General features: G+C 49.0%; 1 protein-coding gene across 2 annotated transcripts in view; it reads right to left on the reverse strand.

The window, feature by feature from the left end:
* Positions 1 to 10,000, reverse strand: part of ephb2b (eph receptor B2b) — a gene marked incomplete at both ends in the record, with an annotated part of 145,496 nt that overhangs the window by 114,174 nt on the left and 21,322 nt on the right. The gene's annotated exons all lie outside the window — the stretch shown is intronic.

Below are 10,000 nucleotides of genomic sequence, written 5' to 3' on the forward strand. Positions count from 1 at the left end.
GAGGGGGGTTATAATTATCTCTGGCCGTGCTGTTGATGTTCGGTGGCCCTGGCCAGTCCTGCAGTGCAGCTGCATGTTAAGCGTACCTCAGCGTCTGAATCAGAATCGGAATTCGGTTTATTTGCCGAGGACCTTTTCACATACGATGGATGGATTGATTGGACTGGAAGGTGCAAAGGGGACTTGCGTATGAATAATGAAGCACAGCAGAGCGTGAGCAAGTTAAACATGTACCGTGTGATACTGTACATGACAGAAGTGAACTTGACTGGCTGATCTGTTACCTCCAAACCCACTGGCATGATAGCTGAAATACAGAAAATACCACAGAGAAGAAAAAAAAAGTTGCATTCACACGTTCATTCAATATCATAGAGTGTCTGCAGATGAATGTCAATGTCTCATTGTATTGCTGAAATACATTGCCAGTCCGTCTAAAGACTGAGGTAGGCTACTGTATGAAGCTGTATCCTTCAGACCTCAGTCGGTCGTCCCTGAGTTAGTGGCAGGCAGCCGGGAGAGAGGCGCCGTGACCCTGGGAGGGGAGGAATGCAGGGGGCTGGGTGGTAATTAATTTACTGCTAGATTACACTGGATAATGCCCATATCATTACAAAATTAGGTTGACAGTGGTCTTGGTGCAGATGCTATGTGAAGGGTGTGTTTGTGTGTGTGTGTGTGTGTGTGTGTGTGTGTGTGTGTGTGTGTGTGTGTGTGTGTGTGTGTTTGCGCGCACTCCTCGCACAATGAGGAGTGTTGTGGCCCCGGGGACATGTGTAAGTGGGAAATGATGGTTAATTACACCCTAGCAGATGAACACATGGGCGGATGGCCTATTGCATAAATCATGGGAGCAAAACAGAGAGTAGCCTGCAATCCAACCAAAGCCTGATCCCAAGGCTGTCTGTACAGCAACATCGTATAAACACACACTTCTCTGTCAAATTGTATATTTACAAGCCTGACCTCAAGTATGCCTGATGAAAAACCAAGTTAAATCCATACTGGCCTATGAGGTTGACAGCTACATTACACAAGTGTGGTTCCGGGTAAGCTAATGGCTAGTCTACGTCCTAGCTAGCTACAGGGACAGAGCTATAGTATGGAGTAGACAGATGTATCTATGAAGTTTAGAGCTCTATTAGCCTATACCAAGCTAGTGTGGGGCTTGGTAAGCTAATGGCTAGGCTACATGCTAGCTAGCTACAGGGACAGCACTATAATAGGATATGGAGCAGACGGGTTTATCTGTGAGGAGGATCGCTGTGGAGTAAAGTGCTGTGGTAAACCAGGCCTGGGGTCATTGCTCCATTATTGGACGGGGGGGTGGGGGGGTCGAATTGTTTGGCCTTTCAAGCCCGGCGAGGCAGAAGGGTGCTCTGGGTCGATTCGCTCCAGATGAAAGGTGGTGCATCGGGGCCAAGGCGAGCGGTCTCTGGCCAACGTCACCCGAGACGACAGCTCCTGTCATCCCAGAGCGGACAAACGTTTTCAAGACGATTTCTTCTGGCAAGAAAAACTCCCCAAAGGTATTTTTTTAATTCTTTGCATTCTCCTTCTTCTCACTCTGTCTTTCTCTCTCTCTTCTCTCACCCCCCCCCCCCCCCCCCTATTAGATTTCCACAAAAGCCATCAAAATGCCAAATGCTTGACCATTCCACAGGCGTTCACTCACTCTGTTCAAAACCTTTGGTTGCCCCTTTTGTCTGGTTAATACCTTCATGTCTTTCAGAGTCCGTCCCCATCCCCAACCCCCCCCCCCCCCCCCCCCCCCCGACAGGCCCTGCTCCTCATTATACACCCTGCTTCCACTCTAGTTCCCAAGATTAGGCAAATGAGCTCCTGAGCACGGTCTATAGACTGCATCACCAGACCCTGCACCCCGTTCAACCCCCCGGCTGGACCCGTATGGGACCCACACAGGACCGGAGAAGAATCATCTACATTTCTCACATATCGTCTGAATTTAGTTTGAATTGTAACAGGTGTCCATTAGACAACCGCTCCCTATGAAACACCACGAACGCGGACACACACACACACACGCACACACACACACACACACACACGCACACAGACACGCACACACATGCGCACACACACACAGCATGAGTATCCCCACATATCGACAAAAGGACATTCTTGAGCAGTGAGGCAAATCCCTTCGCGGAGAGTGGAATGGAAGCACTTGAACAGAAACAAATCACACACAACGCAAACACTCACGCGCAACGCAATTCAACACCAAATGAGTTGCTTCCTTCCTGTACGTTTCAAGAAGACAAGTATCCTCCTCCCAGCCCTGGAGTGATGATTACCGGCCACTCCTGGTGCCCAGGTTGCTGAACAGGGACTCGGTAGGCAAAGGTCCCTAGTTCACCAGTCACTTATCTCTGCTACTACTGTAACTGTCTTTCTGCAGGCGGTGGAACACACAGCGTGCATGACTAAGGAGGCGATCACACCTGGAAAAGACGCTAGAAACGCGGACGCTTCCAAGACGCTTAAACGCTTGAAACGCCTGGGCCAAATATGACGATGACGAAATGACGCTTCTCGCGTCTGACGCTCAAAAGTTGAAAATAGTTCAACTTTTTTTTATTCTGCGTCTACAAACGCGCGTTAAAACCTGCAAAAAAAGACGCTTGAAAGACGCCCGTCGAAAAAGACGCTGGAACGCCAGTCAGACGCGCCGTATCATAGGAAGCTAACACACTGACCCACACTCCGGCCCGCTCTGATCGGGCGTCGGAGTTCCTGACGCCGGATGAAGGCCCCTGTCTTTTCAGTATCGGTTCTGTATACAATACGCCTTGGAAATTATATGAATACTATAATTGCATTTATACATAGTGTATTTTCCAGACGCACGGTTGAAGCTCAAATCATCCACAACCAACATGCAGCCCTCCCCCTGGGTGATCGCTGGTAGGTGGTACTAAAGATGCCACCGCATGTAACGAGGAAATGGGTTACACAATGTCAGCTATGTCTCAATCCACATCTTCATGCCAGAGATGGCGGGCAGCTGACCAGTGGTCCGCTATAGGCTAAACAAAAGGCTGCCAAGCAGAACCACAGAGGGCTGTTAGCCGTGTCCCCATAGAGCAAGGTTCCGTTTATGGTTAGAACCTTTGCTGCAAAAACACAAAGAACCCATTTGATGTGGAACCCTCTTTTTTTCAGAATGTCAGCAGTGTGGTCTCCCAGTGGCAGTCCAGCGCTAGGCTAGGCCAGAAGTGTTTTGGTGTGAAACCAGCAGATTACATCTCCTGCTTGTCTTCGACGCCCCCCCACCCCCCACCCCCACCAACTCCTCCCCGTAGCCCCAAGCCCCCCCAGCCCCCGCCCTGAAAGGAACACCACAGTCAGCTGAGGGGGATGGGGGGGCAGTGGTCAGGGAGCAAACCCGTGTGTGTCACACATGCTCTGGACTGTGGGATACATTCATTCATTCAAGCTTTATCCATACTCAAAATTACACTGAATAGCTGTACTCATTTGCAGTGTAATTTGTAAGTGAAAGTGGATACAGAGAGAGAGAGAGAGAGAGGGAGAGAGGGGTGGAAGTGTGTGGAGTGGTTCTGTGAACGCGGGCTATATTCAGAATCACTATTGATTCTACCCTGCACTGCATCACTATGCAGCCAGTCATGTAGTGAAAAATCCCTAAGGCTGTGTGTGTGTGTGTGTGTGTGTGTGTGTGTGTGCCTCTCTCTCTCTCTCTCTCTCTCTCTCTCTCCCTCTCTCTCCCTCTCTCTCTGAATTCAATTTCAATGCAATTCAAAGAGGCTTTATTGGCATGGGAAACATGTCTTTCTCTCTCTCTTTCTCTTTCTCTCTCTCACTCTCTCTATGTTTACATTGGCAAAGCAAGTGTGAAATAAAACTGTAAGTATAATTAAATAAATACTAGAATAGGGAATTGTGATAGAGCTGTGTGTATTTATAGAACTACCCCCCCCCCCCCACACACACACACACACACACTGTTCTCTGTAAAGCGCATTGTGTTGCCTCTGTGTATGAAATGCGCTATACAAATAAAGTTTGATTGTGCATTACACCCTGCAGATATGGATGTTTTTTTTATTATTATTATTTTTAGTTTATTATTATTTATTATTTGTCATATTTTCAAAATATTGTGTGGTGTTTGTATGTCACTTTCTTTTAGGTGATTATGATATTTAAATGCTTTCTTTTGAATTTTGATAATTAGTATCAAAAATATATGTAGTATTATCATCCTAATTCTGCTCTGTTCATGTTATTTGGTGTTTTTCATTGGATGCAGAACTCTGCATGCAGTCTCAGTTTGGTGTTTTGTAAAATCCTGGAAAGTGAGCCCCAGATCTCGCAACTATAAAGGGAAATGGGTTCTATAATGGAGTCCAATATTTTGATCCAGATTTGAATTGGGATGTCAAACTTGTTCCAAACATGGTCCTTTTGATGTCAGAACCCCCCCCCCCCCCTCTGCTCTCTCTCTTGCTCTCTCTGCTTCTGCTCTCTCTGCACTCTCCTCTCTCTCTATCTCTCTTCCTCTCCCTGCTCTCTCTCCTCTGCTCTCTCTCCTCTCTCTCTCTCTCTCTCTCTCTCTCTCTTCTCTTCACCTCCGACCACCACCAGGCTTGGTTACTTACACAACAGCTGCTACCGTAACGTTAAAGGTTAACATTTGAAATGTTAATGTTGACAGCAGTGACCTCTTATCTAAGACTCTCCATGCATGTAGAGAAGCAAGGATTCAGTTTTTTCGGGAGGAGGGCTGGGGCTGATACAAGACTCCTCTTAAACGGTAGGCTACTGTTTCCCCGCTTGCGTGAACTCGTCCGGCGGAACGAACGCGCCCCCCCCCCGTCTCACGGGCGGAGCCGACGGCCGAGGTCAGCACCCACCCCGGAGAGGCGTGCGAGGGGAACGAGAAGGGAGGGGAGGATGAGGAGAGAGACCGGAGGAGTGACGCGCCTGTACCTATGGACACGGACAAGCCGTCCCAAATAAACCCTCCGCCCTGTTGGCGTCGAGTGGGTTCAGGGTTGTCGGAATATGCTCTCGGGCGACTAGAGACGCAGCGGAGGGCAGTGGCAGGCCGATGAAACGTAAACCTAAATACAACGGGGAACGGGGGCGACGAGAGGAATGCTAACCAGCCGGGGCTATAACTATTCATCACGGGCCGTTATTGGTCAGATCACTGCTGGCACACGGCCAGGACAGCACTTTTGAGAGGAGAGAGGACACCTTTGCCTTTTAAAACAGGCATAAATCCCTGTGATAGGACTTAAATGCTTTTATTTTGCGGATAGAGACTATTATGCCACGGAACGTGTAAAAAGGAGGGGGGGGAGAAGAGCATTTTGAAGTGATGTAGCACTCAAACCCCGTGTCCGCACTCCACGCAGTCAATATTAGACTAAATGCGTGGAGGGTCGGCGCTTTAGTGCGCCTCTGGATAGACAGCACTCCGCTCTGCTCTGTTCATTTACTAAATGAATCAGCCGAGGCCGTAACCAGGAATGAACAAGCCAAATAGGTTGTCACTGTGTATGTCCTTGTTTGCTTATGTCTGTTCTCGCTCGCCTCTCATTTCCCAGTGTGTATGTGTGTGTGTGTGTGTGTGTGTGTGGGGGGGGGGGGGGTGCGTGTGTGTGTGTGTGTGGGTGGGTGTGTGTGTGTGTGTGCGCATGTGTGTGTGAGTGTTTATGCATGTGTCTGTGTGTGTGTGTGTGTGCGTGCACGTGTGTGTGTGCATGTGTGTGAGAAAGTGATTTAATCAACTGCAGCCACATGTATTCATGCTCTTTTAAAAATGTCCACAATGACATTTCACACACACACACAAACACAACACAGCCAGCAGAGACATCAACATCAGCAGTCCCCTAACGACTGCCACCCTCCTTTGTTTTCAAAGAGGAGGGGGGGAAGAACAAAGAACGAGAGCATGTCGCAAACAGCCCTTTCACTGGAGAGAGGCGAACACAGCAGTCTTCCCTGGCTGGCCCACACACACACACACAACAGGGCTATTTTTAGCAGCTGGTTATTGTGTGGCGATCTCCAGCCACAGCTCTAACAGTGTGAAGGATGGCGTTTTAGAAAGGACGCCGTTTTAGAACCCCAAACACGCATCCTCCTCGTGCCCGAGGGCTCGGTTTGGCCATCGCCGTGCGGACGCAGACATTAGCCTGTACCGTTACGCCAGACAGCCCCTGTACGGGGGAGCGGACGGTACCATGTGACCAATGCACACATGGGCATACACACACGTGCACGCGCTAAGATACACACAGACACACACACATTCTGAGGAACAAAGGACTGCACTCCACTTCCTTGTACCATCACTATAACAACACCAGAAGTCTCTGTTCAAACACACTTACTGTTAAAACCAGTCAACCACTCACAAAGGCAAGACTTTCATGCATTGTTTGGTCTGACTCAGCAGCTACTGTCAGAGCAGGTACTGTCGGTATGAGAACCATTTCAAAATGTTTGACCCCCTGAAGAAGGACGGTTAGCCTTTCATCACCTAAAGGTCAGAATATTACTTGAATGTAGCGCCCCGGTGGCTCAATTGGTTGGGGGGCGTACCATATAAAGGCTAGTCCTTACCGCAGCGGCGCGGGTTCGAATCCGGCCTACGCTCTTTGCTGCATGTCTTCTCCTCTGTGTCTCTCCCACCTTTGCTGTCTGTCCTTGCACTGTCTATCTCAATTAAGAGCTATAAAAGCTGTAAAAACTTGATTTCCAGTGAATGCGGTTAGCGGACTGAGGTGCGCTTGTCTGGGCGGGGCTCCCCAGTGTGTGAGGTGTGTTCTAGATGGTCGTTGTGCGGCGCACTCCGACAGATGCCCTCTGAGTTGATGTGGTTAGCGAGCACGCCGATCACAAATCAATTTGTCCCGGACGGGGGCCTTGATTCGAAACCGCACTGACTCATCTGATTCAGAGCATGTGATATCTCGCCGCTCCTGCTGTCAACCTGAAGCCATAAAACAAGACGTCAATTATGAACGGGGACGGTCGGGGAGGCGGCGGGGTGCCGCAAGACCGCTAACGACGGCCTGACAGAGATGGCGCCATTCTCTATAGCTATGCAGTCTTCTCCTAGCTACGCCATCTTCCCCCTGGCTACTAAGCCGTCTTCTCCGTCTCTCGGGTAACCAACAGTGTCAGGACAGCAGCAAAACCTCTGCCGCTGTACCGCCCACCAGCTGGAGCAGTGTTAAGGGGTTTTAAGTGCCTTGCTCAAGGGCACGACAGCGGTGATGGTCACCTGGGATAAAGAAACCAGAAAACAATCATGAATCGAACCAGTGACCTTCTGGTTTCCTCTGGTTTGACTGCAGGGCCACTGCCACCACTCCTAACCCCATGTTGTATTAATAATTTTAGTGATTATATTTCTACTTATTTTTATTTCCCACTGTGTTTCTATTATGTTTGCCTATTGTCTGTGTTGTTATATGGAGGACTCTACTGCAAACCAAATCTACCTACGGGTACGAATAAAGTAAACCGAACTGAACTGAACTTGGTGCAACATAGCAGGCATGGCAGTGTCCTTTGGGACACGAAGCCAGTTAGTGTACTGCAGCACAACACAGGGGAATGGGTGGATGAAGCCTTGTTAAAATAATAAATAAATAAACAAACATATTATTATTATTATTATTATTATTATTTATTACTATTAATAACAATAGGAATAACATCAATAATAATAATTATTATTATCATTATTACTACTGTATTGTTATTGATGTTATTAGTTGTTTTATTGTTATTATTGTTATTATTATTATTATTAGTAGTAGTAGTAGTAGTAGTATTAGCAGTAGTAGTAGTAGTATTGTTATTATTATTATTATTATTATAGGCTATGACCAGACAAAAATCCAGGCCCTACACTCAGGGCTGTACAAGCTAGCATTCGTTGAGTATTCTCTCAGGAAACGAAACGTCATTCATCTGGTTTGCTCCACCGATCCGTACACAAGTGGGGTCAGGCTATCCCATCTTGCATGTGTTTGTTGATTCCAGAGTGGCTGTAGAGCCAAGCCGAGTGGGTCTCTGCTGTATGTAAACAAAGCTTGTTGACAGATTTAGAGTGCAGATTCAATTTCCACCATCAGATGACTATCTATCTCCTCGAGTCACGAAGAGCCGCCGTCAGGGTCATCTCACAGATGGCTGTAAGGCAATGAACCATGTGACAGGGGCTGCTTCCTACCAGGTGACCTATGACCCCTACAGGATTTATCTCCCTGATGCTGACTGGCTGGCTGGTTGGCTGACTGATTGGCTGACTGGTTGGTTAGCTGGCTGACTGACTGACTGGCTGGCTGGTTAGCTGGCTGACTGGTTGTCTGATTGGTTTACCGATACACTGGCTGGCTGGTTGGCTGGCTGGGGGAGTGACAGCTTCTGGAGGGGGGAGTGTTGTCACACTTGACTGTACAGAGAAGAGCAGCGCTGAACCTGAAGGTTGTAGTCAGAGAGCAAGATGAGACTATGCTGTATGTCTGCCTGCCTGTCTGTCTGTCTGCCTGCCTGCCTGTCTGTCTGTCTGTCTGTCTGTCTGTCTGTCTGTCTGTCTGTCTGTCTGTCTGTCTGCCTGCCTGTCTGTCTGTCTGTCTGTCTGTCTGTCTGTCTGTCTGTCTCCATCTCCCTAAAGGGATCCATCCAGCCCCCAGGAGTACATACAGAGTCTGCCCCCCCCCCCCCCCCCCCCGCTAGAGTCTGTCTGTCCTCCAGAACCTCGTGTGAAGAAACAGCGTAGAACACAGAGCCTGTCCCCTCTGTCTGACCGAGGCAGCGTAGAACACAGAGCCCGTCCCCTCTGTCTGACCGAGGCAGCGTAGAACACAGAGCCCGTCCCCTCTGTCTGACCGAGGCAGCGTAGAACACAGAGCCCGTCCCCTCTGTCTGACCGAGGCAGCGTAGAACACAGAGCCCGTCCCCTCTGTCTGACCGAGGCAGCGTAGAACACAGAGCCCGTCCCCTCTGTCTGACCGAGGCAGCGTAGAACACAGAGCCCGTCCCCTCTGTCTGACCGAGGCAGCGTAGAACACAGAGCCCGTCCCCTCTGTCTGACCGAGGCAGCGTAGAACACAGAGCCTGTCCCCTCTGTCTGACCGAGGCAGCGGCGCCCGGAGCTCCAGCGTCACTGTGGCTCCACGTGAAAATCCCCTTGGTAATCTGTCGATTTCAGTCAGAGCGTCATGACAGAGCGCTTGTGTGTGTGTGTGTGTGTGTGTGTGTGCGCGTGTGCGTGTTCGACTCCAGGGGACCAGGGGTAATATGAGGCAGCGATTATTGCACAACGGCCCAAATCCCCCGCCGATCTGGGAGCAGTTGACATGAAAGCCTCTCAGCTCTGGAAAACAATTAGGCGAGCGTTTCTTACGCTAACCCGAGCAGACATGTCACTCGGAAAAGCGGGAGGAAAGAGAACATCTGGAACACGATGAGAGGACATCTTCCCATGTGGATTCACCACCAAGCCTTAGGATACTACAACCCCACATCCTCTCTCTCTCTCTCTCTATCTCTCTCTCTCTACCTGCTTCATCTTTCTCTCTTGCACACTCTCTTTCTATCTCTCTCCCCCTCTCACTCACTCTATCTGCTTCCTCTTTCTCTCTTGCACATTCTCTCTCTCTCACTTTCTCTCTATCTCTCTCTCACTCTCTCTCTCCAATTCAAATTGCTTTATTGACATGACAAATTGTCCACCTGTGTTGCCAAAGCTTTTGATACATTAAAATGTATATAAAATGTAATGTAATGTAAATGTATATAATGTATCTCTCTCATACTATATCTGTATATCACTCATCCTCTCTCTGTTTCCCTCATCCTCTCTCTCTGTTTCCCTTTCTCTTGCCTCCTCTCTCTGTCTCTCTCCCCCTGTTACTCTCTCTCTCGTTCCCTCTCTCCCCATCTCTCATCTCTCCATCCTATACGGTCCATCCCAGGGGGATGA

The sequence above is a fragment of the Borostomias antarcticus genome, assembly GCF_949987555.1.
Source record: "Borostomias antarcticus genome assembly, chromosome: 7".
Taxonomy (NCBI): domain Eukaryota; kingdom Metazoa; phylum Chordata; class Actinopteri; order Stomiiformes; family Stomiidae; genus Borostomias; species Borostomias antarcticus.